This window comes from Mixophyes fleayi, chromosome 3, assembly GCF_038048845.1.
Source record: "Mixophyes fleayi isolate aMixFle1 chromosome 3, aMixFle1.hap1, whole genome shotgun sequence".
Lineage (NCBI taxonomy): Eukaryota > Metazoa > Chordata > Amphibia > Anura > Limnodynastidae > Mixophyes > Mixophyes fleayi.
Window position 1 is genome coordinate 88,404,115 of NC_134404.1, and position 20,543 is coordinate 88,424,657.

Sequence of the window (20,543 nt, forward strand, 5' to 3'; positions counted from 1 at the left end):
ACAATATGGTGTGCGCTACGTATTCATATACTCAGATCTAAATGTAATTCTCTCTATTGCAGCTCAGCAGCTATATGCGGGAGAATGATCTCCTGAAGAGTAGGCTCACCAGGCTGCGGCTGCTGGCCACAGAGCAGGAGGTACAGTATAACAGTTACTATAAAGAGGTGGCGCTCAGGTGGTGGCTTTGCTTACATTACCCGTGGTGCCGCCACTTCAGAGCTGAGGGTACATTTTACACGGCACTCAGTTCATAGGTGCAGAGAGAACATGACACAGCTGTGTGACCAGTAAATAACATGGACTCATGTATGTAGTAACTGATAGCCAGGCGGGATGGAGGAGCAGGTGCTTTGCTGCCGGAAATATTTTATTGTGTTTATTACATGTGTGCCCAGTGTAAAGTGTACAGACATGTAAATGTGTAATGTATTTCATACTTGCCAACTTTTTCTTGTTGGCTTCAGGGAGATCCCGGGAAAATGGACGTACGGGCACGGGCTTGGCCCTGCCCCCTAAATTTGGGCAATTGCAGCAGGGGGCGGGGCTAAGATCACGCGATATTTGCGTCATTAAGACCCTGAAGTCATGTTGTCTTACCTGTCAGTCTTTTATTACATCTTGGTCTCCATGAAAATGGCCACCTCCATAGGCATCAATACATGGACATAGGACACAATTTCTGAACTGTCATCATGCCACAGATGGCGAAGCCAACTACGTCTTGTACTGGCTCAGCATCAGGGAGAATGCCAGACTCTTCAGGGAGTGAGGGAGATCACCCCTATTTCAGGGAGTCTCCCTGACATTCAGGGAGAGTTGGCAAGTATGATGTATTTATGTATAAACAGTAGGAGAAGTGGCGATATGGCGATACCACCATATACACCCCTACATCCACCTCTGTCTAACACTTATGGATTCCACTCACCCAGTGGTCCAATAGAGATCTGGGGGGCCCAGTGTAGATGGTGCTAGACATCAGGGACAAAATAATGTCAGTCTGGGTGAGAGATATTCTGCTCTATCTATAAAATCCAGCTGTGTCCTGGGACCAACAACTTACCATTTATTCCATCTCCTGTCTACCTGCGTTCATCTACCCGGCAGTACCAATCCAATGTAAACGGTCAGAAGGTTTTAGCAACCAGCAAAGAGGTGCTGTAGCAGCTACACCCCACAGAGAAGTGTAAGCGGCTCCTGGTAGGCTGGTGATAGAGCTTGGTGGTGACAGTGATTACCCACCTAAAACACGGGATACGTTTAGTTTAGTTTGGCCAATGGGGAAACTAGGATTAGTCAGTGACAACAAGTTGCTGAAAACCAGCAAAAATTATAAAGCGTAAAGGAGGGCGGGGCATCACAGCACAGACAGGGACTTGTCACTTAAAGTTTTTGTGTAATCAATGGCGAAAAGTTTTTCATAGTCTGGATTGGTTGTCCCACAATAGGTCCACGTTCCAGTATCTGATATATCAGATATAGAGATCATACTGGATGTCTGACCTGAGTGATATTTATATGGTTGTAATCCTGCATAATATCAGAGTGGGTTCTTGTTTCATGTTCTATATAAGTTGCTGCTAAATGAACTCTTCAAGACAAATTTCTAGACCAAATCAAAATATATATTTTTTTATTAAGACCAATTTGTTAATTTTTCCATTAAATTATTTTCTCTCGTTCTGCTGTAAAATGTATAGTAATCTGGTAATAACCTGCGCGGACAGACTGTGGCCGGCTTATCCGAGTCCCATGGAACTTGTCCTAAAGATTTGTTGTGTATAATTTATTTCACTCTGTGTCTCTTTCCCTAGATTATCAACAGGAACCTGCGGGAGTGGCAGCCGCAGCCAGAAGCACCTTCTCTGTTAGTATCTATATGGTTTATTCCATGTACACATACATTCTATACGGTTCTAAAGAGGAACATTTGTGTATATAATCAGTGCTGTCCGTACTGTAATAGAAATATCAGGAAGTCTTTAAGTCCTGTACTGGTGACTCCAGACAGGATCTGTCTATACTGTTCTATTAATTGCATTCAGACTCTGTCTGTAATTTTCTAAAAACTCCAGAAATATCTATTATATACTGTTAAATTGTTGCTCATCCTACATTAAAAAAATCGTAGAAGAGAAACCTCCAGATAGGAACTATGACCATGGACTGTATCAGTAACTCTTGTGAATAGAAGACATAAGTTTAAATAATAATATTTTCTGGTCCTTCAGGATGAAAACTGTGGAGGAGGCTGCGGAAGATCCTGCAGAGATTGTGATGGCTGAACTGGTGAGTCCATGTCATCAGCCCCTTCCTCTATGTTATATAAAGTGAGATCATATTTACTGTCAGCAGTAAGACATTTGTACCTGCCACCTCTGTCACAGGTCATCTTTTGTAACTACTAAACATCTTCTATCAGAACGAAAGGTTCCCATCCCAGGAGAGGGACAGATAGCTAAGACGCTCAATGTGCTAATAACATACGTGCTCTGACCCTACCTCACCAGGTCTCCTGCACCACACCAGAACTCTCACTAGTATAGTGCATTGACGTGGAGCAGGAGGCCAGCAATGGCAGTGATTAGCATGATACCTGGTGGTTACAGTCATTACCATGAGGAAGGACTTCTCTTTCTTTTCCCTACAGGCTGTAAGCTCTCTAAGCTGGGGGTACATTGCAGCAAGACCACCATCAACAAAATTGTGGCCAAGATCCAGGCACTCTGGCCAAGCAGCCAGTTTACCTCTGGCTTACACTAGGGTCTGTTAGTACAGTTGGGTGATGACCAGAAACACCTAACCATGCAGGATATTGAACTAGTTGATTTCAATTGGATTATTAGCAAATAATGTGCTGTTCATTTTGGGGCAACTTGCTGCAATATGGGACCAAATGGTCAATATCGTAGCATGGCCGGCCAACTCTGACTTCCCTAACTTCAGTGGCTGATCTTGTGTTGTACTCCTCATAATCCCACCACTGATTTTCCTTTAGGAGCGGCAACTGCAGATGAAAAGTGCTGTAAAACGAAAAGAGCAGAAAAGGAGCAGCATTGCAGGACTGAGGTAAATTATTCTCCTATTATTATTTCAAAATGATTGCAACTGTTCATCGCTATAACATAGTTTTCTTTCAGATTGCTATTTAACATCATATGCAATCTCATGCGCTGGTCCTGCAAGCTGCTGCTCCTGTCTGGCATTCTGCTCCTGCTCTTCTATGTGCTCCTGCAGACATACGCGACCGTTACCACCAACTGCAGGAGCTGCACAAGAGGGATGATGGAGACTATGGAGTTAATCCTGAGGCCCTACCTTGCTATCAAGGTTGAGGGCCCAGTTCCCATATAATAGCTTGTCCCATCAGGAGAAAGGGTGCAGGCTCCTCTACCTGGTTGGTCTACTCCTTGTCCCCCAGTCCATACGGTGTAGATGTCCTGCTGCAAGGAGGCAGTGACCAACAGGAGAGGTTGTCGCTCTCTGTAGAGACCCATTCGTTCCAGCTCCAGCTGGGACGTATGGATCTCTATAGAGAGTGACGACCTCTCCTGTTGGTCACTGCTTCCTTGCAGCAGGACATCTACACCGTATCAGATGACTAAGGTAAGAACTGGACCTGTGAGTCAGACCAACCAGGTAGAAGACCCAGCACCCTATACTTTCTGCACCTCCCTCTAAAACATCTGCACCAGCATAGGAGAACCATACCATCTGCAGGAGCTCGCACAGGAGATCCATACCATCTGCAGGAGCTCGCACAGGAGATCCATACCATCTTCAGGAGCTCGCACAGGAGATCCATACCATCCGCAGGAGCTCGCACAGGCGATCCATACCATCTGCAGGAGCTCGCACAGGAGATCCATACCATCTTCAGGAGCTCGCACAGGAGATCCATAACATCTGCAGGAGCTCGCAATAAACCCATTGAACCAGAGTCTAGTACTGTTTCTTTCATACTGTCATTTATTGTTACAATGTCTAATTAAATATATAGATATACATTTCTTTAAAGAAGTTCCTCTCACCAATCATTAACCAGCGCTACAGCTAGAAGCAGGCTCCCACTAGAGCAGGGGTGGGGGGGGGGGCAATGAGCATGGAGACCCCCTCTCATAATGTGAACCAATACCACCCTACTCTTTTTTTATTATTATTTTTTTTTATTTCCGAGGTACATGACTCAGAATCACCCGGTGCAGTGCAAACTGTGCTGGGGAATTGGGACTTTGGACCCTTTCCAAAAGGGAAAGGGCCCTGTGCCTCCCCATCCTGTAGAAGCCAAAAGGCCCCAGAGAGGGAAAAAAAGGGAGATCTTCAGTCCCTCCTTTGCTGAAGCTAGGGAGGGCCCCTTTATATCACCGACATAAAAGGCTCCCTCCAAAAGGAGGGAGCCTCAGATGACTTGGGGAAAGAGGGTCGCCCATAAGATCCTATACCCAAACCCCTACTTAATGTGGCAAAAACAAAGACACATAATCAAAAGAGTGCTTGGTACCAAGTGTAATAAATAAATAAATAAATAAGTGCCATAAGGCCCTAGCCTTTCGGACGGAAATATAAAAATGATGCTTGCACTCGGCCAACAGGCTAGGGCGAAAAAAATGGTGCTGCCTGAAAATTAAAGGTGCAGAGGGCCTTACTCTGTGCACAGGTGCCTCTTTCTCCACAATGCATTTTTGGGCATGTAGCAACTCGGGCTCCAGGCAGCCGGCCTCTTGGCCAGAGGACCAGGTGACGGCCCATCGCCTACAGGGGGGTGTCTTTAAGCCCCACTGCATCCATGGGCATGTACACCTACTCTTAGCCAAAAGGCCAAGAAGCACCTGTGTACCTGCTCGTTAATGCAAATATCTAATCAGCCAATCATGTGGCAGCAACACAATCATAAAAGCATGCAGACAGGCTGAAAAGGTTCAGTTGTTGTTCAGACCAAACACCAAAATGGGGAAGAAAAGTGATCCAAGTGAATTTGATCGTGGAATGATTGTTGATGCCAGACCGGGTGGTTTGATCATCTCAGAAAGTGCTGATCCCCTCTGGAGTTTACAGAGAACGGTGCGCAATGGTTCAAGCTCACAGGGAGGCGTCAGTAACTGAAATAACCAATGTGTTATAGCGGTGGTAGGCAGAGGGGCATGACTGACTGCACAGTGCGTAGAACCTGGAAATGCATGGGCTGCAGCAGCAGAAAACCGCACTGGGTTCAACTCCTGTCAGCTAAAAACCCTTTGATGAACAAGCCCGGTTATAATTATAATAACAAAATATCACATTGCATAATGGCTAACAGTACAGAGAGAACAGTTTTATATGTAAATTATATGCACAAAAGGGCAATCATGTGAAATCAAACTTCATCAAGACCTCCTAGTGTATGTTTAGCCAGTGCATTCATTGTAATGTAGATCGCTGTTTAACGATGGACTGTACTTAATAACGTGGTTGACCAGAGAAGAGGTGTTTTCTTTCACCCATGCTACTTTCCAAAGGGGAACATCAAGCGTCGACCCTTTTTCATATGTTTCCGATTTAACAATACTGAGTAACTTACAAAACCTGGGAGAACCAACCTTCTCTATTTAAGTAGCTTTTACTGTCACATCATTTATACGTTTCCTGCGGCCAGAAATCGATGCGCTATGAGAGTTGAGGTGGAACAAGAACATTTCAAACTCGTTTTATTGCTCTTCATTGGGGAGTTATTACAGATGATCGAAATCCCCCCAAATCATGAAACATTGTTCAAAAGATGCAGAGTGAAAATTGTATATTTATTTTATAATGCTATTTGTAAATTATACCAATCAGGACCCATATATACCATCCATGTGTGTCTGTTATATACAGTGTTATATAAAAGTGTTCACCCCCTCCCCCACTCTTCCCATTTTATTTTATTTTCTTCTCTTATATTATGTAATCAAAATGAATTTATATGGTAATTCTTAACACCGATCTAAATACATTTGACAAATATAAAATACATCTCTAAAGCTTTAGTTTAAATAATTGCAAAAAAAAAAGACTGGTTGCATATATATTCACACCCTTATTTTTATACTTGGTAGAAACTCATTTAGCAGGAATTAAAGCCGTGAGTATATTTGGGCAATCTTCTACCTGCTTTGCACACCAAAAAACTGCAATTTTCGCCAATTCTGCTTTGTCATTTTCAGTTACAAGAGGACCCTTGGTGGGGAATTTTCAAACCATTCCACAGATTGGGAATGTGACTTAGCTTTGACCGGGCTACTCTGGATCAATGATTTGCTATGTATTTAAGCCACTGCAATGTGGCATTTGCTGTACGCTTCGGCTCACTGACCGGCTGTTGACTGCAGCAGGTTTTCCTGCAAGATTTGGCTACATCTTAGTCCACTCATTTTGCCCTCGATTTTATCAAGTTTTCCAGTCCTTGATGCAGAGGAAAAATCCCATAACATTATACCACCAGCATGATTCAATGTAGGGATCGTTCTTTTGGAATCACGTGCTGCGTTAGATTTCTGCCTAGCATTGAAGCCAAACGTTCAATCTTGGTCTCATCAGGACAGATAATCTTTCTCCACTTGGTATAAAGATCTTCCCCATGCTTTCAGACAAATTTTAGGCAAGATTTCATGTAGGCAGGCTACTGTTGTCCAATGGATAGTTTCTATCAACTCTGCAATGGAAAGCTAAACTGACAGAGCTGCCAGGCTCCTCTTGGTGGGTACCCTGACAAGTGCCCTTCTCGGAGGGATATTCAGTTTTGTTCTAGACAAATTCACAGTTGTGCCACATTATCTTAATTTCTTTATGATGGATGTGATAGTGCTCTGGGGGATGGTAAACAGTTTGGAAATATCATTATAACCTTCTTCTGACCAGTGCTGATCATTAACATGTTCTATTTGAATTTTCTTTGAACTTCATGATGAAGCTTTGACCAACTTTAAGACCTCTCACAGACACGTGTGTTTATTTTCAGATTACGTGAAACACTAATTGTACACAGGTGGGGTCCAATTACTTATGTAACCTCTGAAGACAACTAATTACAGCAGGGTTTACTTGGGCAAAATACTCAAGCAATCGTTGTCTGTTTTATATTTGTAATTACTTAAGAAAAATGTTTAGCTATTTTGTTTTGGCATTGTGGACTGTTATGTTTTTATCAGTGGGAGGGGTTCTGGGATAAATCCATTATGATTCTATGATGTTAGAAAGTAAAATGTGTAAAAATCTCAAAGTGGTAAATACTTTTAATAGGCAAAAAGAGATGACAAAATAGGAAAAATGAATATCATGTGTTTTCCCCTGTGATCATTTTACGACACCATTTACATTTCAAATCCCCCCTCCAAATGCTGCACTTGCCCCTCTTCTTCAAGGATACTGGTCATGCATACTGCAGATACCCCAGACTGTTTGTGACTATTACACTGTTTCAATGTGAGCATATGTCTGCGACTCTCTAAAGCTAGTCTAGTCTGTGGATTATGGCAGATTCCAGGGGACTTGGGTTGTGGAAGTGAAGCTTGGGAAGGAAGACTGTTTTCAGTACAGAGGAATGCAGTTGTCCAGGGTATTCCATCTCCTATGGTCAGTAATGTGGATAAAAATGAAGCATCTAAATTGATAGCTGTGATTCAGGTCCAATCAGATGCCTCATTCAATGCACACCTTAGGTTTGAGTCATTAAGGAACGTATCCCGCAAATGGGTGCTATCGTCAGCAGAAAATACCCTGCGCTTGCCCAGACCCGGACGGTATGCAATTGAACACAGCCACGTCCAAGTCACCTATGAGTGCAAAGACACTTACTACAGCCACCGATTTAGGGGAGTGAACAGGGTGGGGAATGGGCGAACACACGTAGGCAATATACAGTAAGGGTGTTCTCGTACAGTCATGTCCAAGACAAACTCAGGTGCACACAGAAGTACGCTGGTTTACTGATGTATCTCTTGCTCCAACTAGGGGGCTAGTTTAAGTTCCGAATACTAGTGCGGATGGCTGAGTACTCCCAGTTCTGAGCTGGTGTAAAATTAAAATTCATTTGCAGAGTGGGAAAGGCCGCACCTGGCAAGGGACACACCTCATTACAATCATTTCAAATCTCGTTCATGCGCTGCTCTGCAAAATGAGGTGCATCGGTGTACCTACTCTGTGACGCGCCAGGAACAGAACGCCCCGACTCCACCAAACGCCTCCCCGTTGTGTGCAGATGTCAATTCCTCTATAACTGTGACCATTCTGCCCTGCAAACCTATAACATTAACTGAGACTGCAGCTGTAAAAACCACTGCGGTTCCAGAGCTGCATTTGTGCCGCCGAATCTTCAATTTGCCCATTGTAAATCAAGAGGTGATGGCTGGAAACTAAAATATAGTATATTTAACTAATTCACATTTTCACAAACCATCCGACACCCATTTCACCTGCTACAGAATAGTCTGCCCCCAACTGCGGTTCCCTGTGTTAAATTAATTCATTAATGTTAAGAAAGACATCTACCATAAACATTTGTATATGATTTGTGTACATTATAAAAGACAAATATTTTCATTTTAAGCATTATTAGATTATTAGAGCTACCAAAGTAAATACCATTTATATTTTATATCTGCACCAAGAAAGTTGGCATTTTGAAAATAATAATAGTTTTTGTTCTATTGCCCCCTAAATATTGCTGCCTGCGGCAGCTGCCCCAGTTTGCCTCCCCCTATGTACCCCCCAATCTTTAATAAATATCATTATATCAGGACAGGGACCAAGAATTGGAAAAGAAATGGGCAAGAAATTGACCAGCGAGAGGATGGGAGTATTTATAAAAATATTCAGAGGACATTAACTTTTCAGTATATTTTCTACCCAGAAAATAATGTGGATCTTGGAGGGGAAAACACAGTAAGCTGCGTATTACACCTGTAATAATTAGGGATGAGCGCACTCGGATTTATGAAATCCGAGCCCACCCGAACGTTGCGGATCCGAGTCGGATCCGAGACAGATCCGGGTATTTTCGCCAAATTCAAATGTGAAACTGAGGCTCTGACTCATAATCCCGTTGTCGGATCTCGCGATACTCGGATCCTATAAATTCCCTGCTAGTCGCCGCCATCTTCACTCGGGCATTGATCAGGGTAGAGGGAGGGTGTGTTAGGTGGTCCTCTGTCCTGGTAGATCTCGTGCTGTGCTGTTTAGTTCTGTGCTGTGCTGTGCTATGCTGTGCTGTGCTGTGCTGTGCTGTGCTGTGCTGTGTTCTGCAGTATCAGTCCAGTGGTGCTGTGTGCTGTGCTCTGTCCTTCTGAGGTCAGTGGTGCTGCTGGGTCCTGTGCTGTGTCCTGTTCAGTCCAGTGGTGCTGTGTCCTGTGCTCTGTGCTTCTAAGGGCATAGTTATTTCCCCAATATTCCCCTGTGTTTAAAAAAATAAAAAAAAGTTTTTTTAAAAAATACTAAAAACTACTTTAACTTTTTTTAATTACCACAAAATTTGCACAACCAATCCTGCAGTATAAGCCCATTGGTACTGCAATATTACCAAGTTCACACATTCAGCAGTAAAAGTCCAGTGGTACTGCAATATTACAAAGTTTACACATTCTGCAGTATCAGTCCAGTGGTGCTGTGTCCTGTGCTCTGTCCTGCTGAGTTCCGTAGTGCTGCTGGGTCCTGTGCCATGTCCTGTTCAGTCCAGTGGTGCTGTGTCCTGTGCTCTGTGCTTCTAAGGGCATAGTTATTTCCCCATTATTCCCAAGTTTTTAAAAAATAAAAAAAAAGTAAAAAAAAATAAAAAATTTAAAAAAAAAAAAATATATATAATAATTATAACCAAATTTGCAAAACCAATCCAGCAGTATAAGTCCATTGGTACTGCAATATTACAAAGTTCACACATTCTGCAGTATCAGTCCAGTGGTGCTGTGTCCTGTGCTCTGTCCTGCTGAGGTCCGTAGTGCTGCTGGGTCCTGTGCCGTGTCCTGTTCAGTCCAGTGGTGCTGTGTCCTGTGCTCTGTGCTTCTAAGGGCATAGTTATTTCCCCATTATTCCCAAGTTTTTAAAAAATAAAAAAAAGTAAAAAAAAATAAAAAAGTAAAAAAAAAAAAAATAAATATAATAATTATAACCAAATTTGCAAAACCAATCCAGCAGTATAAGTCCATTGGTACTGCAATATTACAAAGTTCACACATTCTGCAGTATCAGTCCAGTGGTGCTGTGTCCTGTGCTCTGTCCTGCTGAGTTCCGTAGTGCTGCTGGGTCCTGTGCCGTGTCCTGTTCAGTCCAGTGGTGCTGTGTCCTGTGCTGTGTGCTTCTAAGGGCATAGTTATTTCCCCACTATTCCCAAGTTTTTTAAAAATAAAAAAAAAGTAAAAAAAAATAAAAAATTTAAAAAAAAAAAAATATATAATAATTATAACCAAATTTGCAAAACCAATCCAGCAGTATAAGTCCATTGGTACTGCAATATTACCAAGTTCACACATTCTGCAGTATCTTGTGCTACATATAATGGAGACCAAACATTTGGAGGATAAAGTAGGGAAAGATCAAGACCCACTTCCTTCTAATGCTGAAGCTGCTGCCACTAGTCATGACATAGACGATGAAATGCCATCAACGTCGTCTTCCAAGCCCGATGCCCAATCTCGTAGTACCGGGCATGTAAAATCCAAAAAGCCCAAGTTAAGAAAAAGTAGCAAAAAGAGAAACTTAAAATCATCTGAGGAGAAACGTAAAGTTGCCAATATGCCATTTACGACACGGAGTGGCAAGGAACGGCTTAGGCCCTGGCCCGTGTTCATGACTAGTGGTTCAGCTTCACCCACGGATCTTAGCCCTCCTCCTCCTCCCCCCCCCTACAAAAAATTGAAGAGAGTTATGCTGTCAGCAACAAAACAGCAAACAACTCTGCCTTCTAAAGAGAAATTATCACAAATCCACAAGGCGAGTCCAAGGATGTTGGTGGTTGTCAAGCCTGACCTTCCCATCACTGTACGGGAAGAGGTGGCTCGGGAGGAGGCTATTGATGATGTAGCTGGCGCTGTGGAGGAACTTGATGATGAGGATGGTGATGTGGTTATTGTAAATGAGGCACCAGGGGGGGAAACAGCTGATGTCCATGGGATGAAAAAGCCCATCGTCATGCCTGGTCAGAAGACCAAAAAATGCACCTCTTCGGTCTGGAGTTATTTTTATCCAAATCCAGACAACCAATGTATGGCCATATGTAGCTTATGTAAAGCTCAAATAAGCAGGGGTAAGGATCTTGCCCACCTAGGAACATCCTCCCTTATACGTCACCTGAATAACCTTCATAGTTCAGTGGTTAGTTCAGAAACTGGGGCTAGGACCCTCATCGGTACAGGGACACCTAAATCCCGTGGTCCAGTTGGATACACACCAGCAACACCCTCCTCGTCAACTTCCTCCACAATCTCCATCAGATTCAGTCCTGCAGCCCAAGTCAGCAGCCAGACTGAGTCCTCCTCAATACGGGATTCATCCGAGGAATCCTGCAGCGGTACACCTACTACTGCCACTGCTGCTGTTGCTGCTGTTAGTCGGTCATCTTCCCAGAGGGGAAGTCGTAAGACCGCTAAGTCTTTCACAAAACAATTGACCGTCCAACAGTCGTTTGCCATGACCACAAAATACGATAGTAGCCACCCTATTGCAAAGCGTATAACTGCGGCTGTAACTGCAATGTTGGTGTTAGACGTGCGCCCGGTGTCCGCCATCAGTGGAGTGGGATTTAGAGGGTTGATGGAGGTATTGTGTCCCCGGTACCAAATCCCCTCGAGATTCCACTTCACTAGGCAGGCGATACCAAAAATGTACAGAGAAGTACGATCAAGTGTCCTCAGTGCTCTTAAAAATGCGGTTGTACCCACTGTCCACTTAACCACAGACATGTGGACAAGTGGTTCTGGGCAAACGAAGGACTATATGACTGTGACAGCCCACTGGGTAGATGCATCCCCTTCCGCAGCAACAGCAACAGCTGCATCAGTAGCAGCATCTACAAAATGGCTGCTCATGCAAAGGCAGGCAACATTGTGTATTACAGGCTATAATAAGAGGCACAACGCTGACAACATATTAGAGAAAATGAGGGAAATTATCTCCCAGTGGCTTACCCCACTTAGACTCTCATGGGGATTTGTGGTGTCAGACAATGCCAGTAACATTGTGCGGGCATTAAATATGGGCAATTTCCAGCACGTCCCATGTTTTGCCCACACCATTAATTTGGTGGTGCAGCATTACCTCAAGAGTGACAGGGGTGTGCAGGAGATGCTTGCGGTGGCGCGCAAAATTGCTGGACACTTTCGGCATTCAGCCAGTGCCTACCGCAGACTAGAGGCACATCAAAAAAGCATGAACCTGCCCTGCCATCACCTCAAACAAGAGGTTGTGACGCGCTGGAACTCCACCCTCTATATGCTGCAGAGGATGGAGGAGCAGCAAAAGGCCATTCAGGCCTACACAGCCACCTACGACATAGGCAAAGGAGTGGGGATGCGCCTCAGTCAAGCGCAGTGGAGACTGATTTCCGTGTTGTGCAAGGTTCTGCAGCCATTTGAACTTGCCACACGAGAAGTCAGTTCTGACACTGCCAGCTTGAGTCAGGTCATTCCCCTGATCAGGCTGTTGCAGAAGCAGCTGGAGAAAGTGAGGGAGGAGCTGGTAAGCCATTGCGATTACACCAAGCATGTAGCTCTTGTGGATGTAGCCCTTCGTACGCTTTGCCAGGATCCGAGGGTGGTCACTCTTTTAAAGTCAGAGGAATACATTCTGGCCACCGTGCTCGATCCTCGGTTTAAAGCGTATGTTGTGTCTCTGTTTCCGGCGGACACAAGTCTACAGCGGTGCAAAGACCTGCTGGTCAGGAGATTGTCCTCTGAAGAGGACCGTGACATGCCAACAGCTCCACCCTCATTTTCTTCCACATCTATGGCTGCGAGGAAAAAGCTCAGTTTTCCCAAAAGAGGCACTGGCGGGGATGCTGATAACATCTGGTCCGGACTGAAGGACCTGCCAACCATTGCAGACATGTCTACTCTCGCTGCATTGGATGCTGTCACAATAGAAAAAATTGTGGATGATTACTTTGCTGACACCATCCAAGTAGACATGTCAGACAGTCCATATTGTTACTGGCAGGAAAAAAAGGCAGTTTGGAAGCCCCTGTACAAACTGGCTCTATTTTACCTGAGTTGTCCCCCCTCCAGTGTGTACTCGGAAAGAGTTTTTAGTGCAGCGGGGAACCTGGTCAGTGAGCGGCGAAGGAGGTTGCTTCCTCACAACGTTGAAAAAATGATGTTTATAAAAATGAATAATCAATTCCTCAATGAAGTACAGCACTGCCCTCCAGATACTACAGAGGGACCTGTGGTTGTGGAGTCCAGCGGGGACGAATTGATAATGTGTGATGAGGAGGAAGTACACACTGTAGGGGGAGAGGAATCAGAGGTTGAGGATGAGGACGACATCTTGCCTCAGTAGAGCCTGTTTAGTCTGTACAGGGAGAGATGAATAGCTTTTTTGGTGTGGGGGCCCAAACAAACCAATCATTTCAGCCAAAGTTGTTTGGTAGGCCCTGTCGCTGAAATGATTGGTTTGTTAAAGTGTGCATGTCCTATTTCAACAACATAAGGGTGGGTGTGAGGGCCCAAGGACAATTCCATCTTGTAACTTTTTTTTGGCATTATATGACCAATCAACAGTCGTTTGCCATGTTCAAAAAGTAAAACCAAATTTTAAAAAATTCAAGAAATTAAACCAAAAGTAAAATGCCGTGTCATAATTTAAAACAAGAGTTTTTGACGTGCTCTAAAACTACTGTATTGTTGTTTATATTTTATAAACACTACACTTGAAAGCTTGAGTCTTTCAATAAAAAAGTAACTGTCCATTGCACGAATATTTGCAACAGGGACAATTTTAGGGTTAAGAAAGCCAACTGATAACACTTCGACGCTGTCTGTCTTTATAAACACTACACTTGGAAGTTGGAGGAGGTATTGTGGCCCCGGCACCAAATTTACTACCGGGGCCACTCCACTGTGCAGTCCATATTTAGGTGTATCAGATATTAAACAACGGTGACAGTTGATGCCCAATTTTTTAATTATATTGTGGCCTCGGTACCAAATTGTGTACCGGGGCCACCACACTACGCAGTCCAGATACTTGTTTGGTGGAATTCAGACCAGTTGAGGGTTTTATTATTATATTGTGGGGACCACTCTATCTATACCACACTACAACTCTATACCACTCTATTTCATACTTTAATTCTATTTAATACTTTAATTCTATTTCATACTTTAATTCTATTTAATACTTTAATTCTATTTCATACTTTAATTCTATTTAATACTTTTATTCTATTACTAATTACCATAAAGAGGAACAAAATAAACCAATTTTACCAAAAGTATAATATGACTTAGACTTACAAACACTACACTTGAAAGATGGTGCCTTTAAATGAAAAAGTCAGTCTTCATTGCACGACTATGTGCAACAGGGACAGTTTTTTGGTTTACAAAGTCAACCAATAACACTTGGACCCTGTCTGTCTTTAACATACTTGATGGGATCTCAATGACGAATTGTCTGTACCATGTTTGGAGGAGGTATTGTGGCCCCGGTATCAAATTGGGTACCGGGGCCACCCCACTACGCAGTCCAGATACTTGTTTGGTGGAATTCTGACACGTGGAGGGTTTTTTAATTATATTGTGGCCTCGGTACCAAATTGTGTACCGGGCCACCACACTACGCAGTCAAGATAGATAGATGCGTATCATAGATAAAGTACATTCAGTGGTGTGGGGCAAATTGAAAAATATTCAAAATGCACTGACATTATCAAAAACAAGAGGTTGTCACACGCTAAAACTCCAACATGTATATGATGGAGAGGATGGAGGAGCAGCCGTATGTGTAGTGTAATGCAGACCTGTTGAAGGTTTTTTATATATTTTATTGTGGTGCCCAGTGCCCACTCCTCTACGCAGTCCAGGTACATTTATTGGTGCGATTCATAAAAGTTCAGGGTTTTTAATATATATTGTGGTGACCCACTCCTCTACGCAGTCCAGGTACATTTATTGGTGCGATTCATAAAAGTTCAGGGTTTTTAATATATTGTGGTGACCCACTCCTCTAAGCAGTCCAGGTACATTTATTGGTGCGATTCATAAAAGTTCAGGGTTTTTAATATATTGTGGTGACCCACTCCTCTACGCAGTCCAGGTACATTTATTGGTGCGATTCATAAAAGTTCAGGGTTTTTAATATATATTGTGGTGACCCACTCCTCTACGCAGTCCAGGTACATTTATTGGTGCGATTCATAAAAGTTCAGGGTTTTTAATATATATTGTGGTGACCCACTCCTCTACGCAGTCCAGGTACATTTATTGGTGCGATTCATAAAAGTTCAGGGTTTTTAATATATATTGTGGTGACCCACTCCTCTACGCAGTCCAGGTACATTTATTGGTGCGATTCATAAAAGTTCAGGGTTTTTAATATATTGTGGTGACCCACTCCTCTACGCAGTCCAGGTACATTTATTGGTGCGATTCATAAAAGTTCAGGGTTTTTAATATATATTGTGGTGACCCACTCCTCTACGCAGTCCAGGTACATTTATTGGTGCGATTCATAAAAGTTCAGGGTTTTTAATATATATTGTGGTGACCCACTCCTCTACGCAGTCCAGGTACATTTATTGGTGCGATTCATAAAAATTCAGGGTTTTTAATATATATTGTGGTGACCCACTCCTCTACGCAGTCCAGGTACATTTATTGGTGCGATTCATAAAAGTTCAGGGTTTTTAATATATATTGTGGTGACCCACTCCTCTACGCAGTCCAGGTACATTTATTGTTGCGATTCATAAAAGTTCAGGGTTTTTAATATATATTGTGGTGACCCACTCCTCTACGCAGTCCAGGTACATTTATTGGTGCGAATCATAAAAGTTCAGGGTTTTTAATATATATTGTGGTGACCCACTCCTCTACGCAGTCCAGGTACATTTATTGGTGCGATTCATAAAAGTTCAGGGTTTTTAATATATATTGTGGTGACCCACTCCTCTACGCAGTCCAGGTACATTTATTGGTGCGATTCATAAAAGTTCAGGGTTTTTAATATATATTGTGGTGACCCACTCCTCTACGCAGTCCAGGTACATTTATTGGTGCGATTCATAAAAGTTCAGGGTTTTTAATATATATTGTGGTGACCCACTCCTCTACGCAGTCCAGGTACATTTATTGGTGCGAATCATAAAAGTTCAGGGTTTTTAATATATATTGTGGTGACCCACTCCTCTACGCAGTCCAGAAAGATACCTTGTTGCAACGTTTTGGACTAATAACTATATTGTGAGGTGTTCAGAATACACTGTAAACTAGTGGAAATGCTTGTTATTGAATGTTATTGAGGTTAATAATAGCCTAGGAGTGAAAATAAGCCCAAAAACTTGATTTTTAAACTTTTTATGTTTTTTTCAAAAAAAATCCGAATCCAAAACCTTAAATCCGAACCGAGACCTTTCGTCAAGTGTTTTGCGAGACAAATCCGAACCCCAAAAATAACGAAAATCCGGATCCAAAACACAAAACACGAGACCTCAAAAGTCGCCGGTGCACATCCCTAGTAATAATGCAGTTTAGCAAAACATCAATGTTATAATGCAGTTACATCACAGATTACAGCATACTTGCCTACTTTCGGCAAGTGTAGTCCGGGAGAGGGGTGTGACTAAAGGTCTGGAGGGGGCCAAACACGTCAGGAAACTATGGACTACAGCGGCACAGGCTCACCAAAACTGGACATTTGAAGACTGGAAAAACATTGCCTGATCTGCCGAATGTCGATTTCTGCTCCTACATGTAGATGGTATCCATCCCGCATGTGTCAGTGGTACTCTGGCTTCATATGATTTATATATTATGCTAAATGTTTTCTATGTTATTTTTAATTAATATCATTTTTATTACTACTTTTTTAAAAAAAAAGAAATGTTCTGTCTCCTTTTCCTGACATATAGGAGCTTCTTGCAGAAACGGACGATTATTATGTGATTCAGCAACACTTCAGCTGTAAGTATAATCTAAATATATAGTAATTGATGGCCTAAACCATTGAAATTTGGAATGATACTTTTAGTCCATGATGTATACACGCTGCAGGAGAATGTGGCTGCGATGTGTTTATAGCAGATTCTTTAGCAAAAAAAATTCACAATGGACTCAACACACGTTTCACTATGCAGAATATATTTTATCTACTCATCTGAACATGTTGCCCATCATGACTATGAACAACCTGTACTCTCATATGGACGAAAGCACTTAGACGCATATATATGTGGCAGTAAGTGAGGTTAACCTTACCTGCAAGTAAGATGCCACATCCCAGGCCAACCAGTGAAGAAGGAAGGGGAGTGCCTGGAGATCTGTCTATATAAGTCCTAGCATGTCACATGTCCTTTCTCATTTACTGCTCGAGATCCCACCCACCCATGCCCTTTATTGACCTCCCTGCTTCCGTGGCGTATGAGTTTTAATTTGGTTCCTTCCCACGTCACAGAGCAGGCACAGTTGGTAGGAAGTCACTGTGGGCAGTGGCTGATCGTTACAGCGTTATCGCTGTTTGACCACAGGTGCTATCCCCATCCAGGAACGTGACGCGGTCCTTTTTGATGAGGATCCCTTGGCCCGCATCTGAGGGCGGCCATTGCGTAGTCGGGAGGGGGCTTAGTCACTCTGACGTCAGAATTAGCATTGGCCAGGCAGTTAAGGATGTGTCCCGGGTACGTGGAGTCAGCCATCCACGCTTGGTTCCAAATATTAGTTTGATTTAGCTGTCTCACGGTTCACTTTCACCGCCATTTATTTAATAATTAATAAACTGTGACCTTCTTTAGCCACTTTCATATGTCTCAGTGTCTTTATTGTTAGATAAGTTAAGTAAGCTTGTATATGTCATTAGGAGGTTATGGTTAAGAGAGTGAAACACATCCAGGTTATGCAGTTTATAATTTTTATATATTTTTTACAATATGTTGCTGTTATTTCAGCTGGGGGCTGTAGGAGCAGAGCCAGGTCCTGAGTCCTCTGCTTCCTTAGGCTCAGGCTCACTGGGGTCACATGTGGGGGAAGGTTCTGGAGCCACGGCGAGCAGCCGATTCAGTATGGCTGCAGGGATTGGCCAAACCCATTTATAGCGTTCAAAATGCTCTCCATCAGGCCCTTCTTCTCCGTGCTAATTGGCACTCCTTCCTGGTGCTTCTTCTAACGAAGGCTGCGATTGATGGTTATTAGGAGCTCTTTGGTGGTCTTGTCCCATTTATCTATTGCTTCCAGTGACCGCACAGATGGACAATGTGCAGGACCAGCAGGCGGTGAGGAGGGCGGGATCTCTCACAGCTCCTCCTCCTGCTCCTCTGACTGGTCACTCACAGTGGGTGGTGGCTCCGCATCTAAGAAAAAGTGAATAAAATATCTTAAACCAAATTGATTTGGAGTTATCCATTTAATCCTGGAAAAGAAAACAAGGGTAGAGAGTGAACAATGGTACAGGAATATACACAAGTCTAGTGGTGTTATATTCTATATTGTACACAATAAGGGTAATTACCTGATTCTGTTTGTTGTGGTTTTGCAGAGGGGCCTGCGACACTCTCCACTCGCCCGACCCCCTCATCTTCCTGGACAGCTATGCAGGCTAACGCGGTCAGCTTGAGAGACAGAGGTCCAAAGAGACAATGGGACTACCGTGATGGGGCTGCTACCAGAGTTTGTTTGGTCACCTGGTAACAGAAGAAAATGTAATTAATTGACAATGTAATGTATTGTCTTCTAAGACTGAGGTAATGTGGAGATGTTTCAATCAGCGGCTAATTCACACGATGGTATCGCTGATTGGCCGCATGTCACAACCCCTTCGAAGCAACCTGGCCCTTGGTCCCTTTGTGTGGGGGACCCCTCGTCCTGCTTTATGGGGGCACGTCCTTGTAAGCCCGGGCTGATTGCTCTCGCCGCCACCATACTTTTATTATTTAAAAAACTGGGACCTGTTTTTTTTACCAAAATCAAGTTGTTGTCAGTGTGATTATATTATAGATAAGGTTTTAGGTGTTAAGTTAACAAGTAAAGAGGTTTGGTGCAATAAAGAGGTAAATCAATGGTATGCAGTTTAATACACAGTACAGAGATTCATCCCCCAAACACCTATCAGATATTCTTATCTGCATGTGAATGTGACATTCATAAAAATGTAAACTAGGCGGAGTACAGCATTTCCATCCCATTACTGATGTGTTCTGGTAAATAAATGTCCGTAGTGTATCCGATAATTTAAGAGATGGCTGATAGCGGGTGCTCACTGTGGCTCAGATATATTCAAAGTAGAATGGCTGCAAAGCCAGTGATGGCTGTATAGTTAGTGTGTATAGTTCTAAGTGTGTATAGATACAAGTGTGAAACAAAAAATTTAAACAGCATAATTCGGAGTTATACCGGAGTTGAACAGGAGGAAACAGGAGAAGAACTTTCTGCCTATTAACACAGCTTCACAAGGACAACTGTCAGTATTCACCTGAAACTCCATATTCCACCTCTGATGTTTTCAACTCTCCCTGGCTACAAGCTACATGCAACATGAGGACTGCTTTGGACTCTGATCTCATTTTCCTCTCATCTCATGAAAGTTTGTTTTATTTATCAGTCTGCTTTCAATGCAAAATCCACTCTGTTTAATCAGACTGCTGTACTACTTGCTCAACCACTCCCTACCCATGCTACAGTTATTTCAGTCCCCTATCTCAGCACTGTACTTCAATTTTATTTAAGCTTTGTTTACCATCACAAGTAAGAAGAAATTATACTGTCTTTCAACCACTCTCCTCTCCCATAATTCTGCAAAATCTCAGCTATTCAATTACCTGCTCTTTATTACTCTCCATTCAACACTTCCACCCACTCCCCCACATGGCTCCCCACATCATTACGTTATACTATCCAGACATCCAGGAATACACTACATTTGCTGCATCCTAGCTCTGCACTACTTATCTGATTACACTGGACATTGCAATCAATTAGGCAATTCATTTAATTCCTCATTTTTGCTATTTGACTAATAGTCCCAATGCTTGCCAAAATATTTTTCTTTATCTCTTTTCATGGCATTATCTTTAGGACTATATCATCCCTCACCCATCCTGCAACACACACCTCTGTCCACATTGCCCCTTCATTACTTCACTCACCTCTAGTGAACACTCATGAACTCTTTTCCTATTTAAATTCAATAACTTTAACAGCCTCACCCTGCCGCCAGAAACTAAAAGGACACACATCTTACAATCATCTTACCTACCTTTCTTCCTTCCTTCTTCTATTAGCTGGTGATATATCACCTAATCCAGGTCCCCCTCACTTCTCCCACACACACATATATCTGAACACTACAGAAATCTGGCAAACCTCAAACACATAACCTGTCTCCCCTCT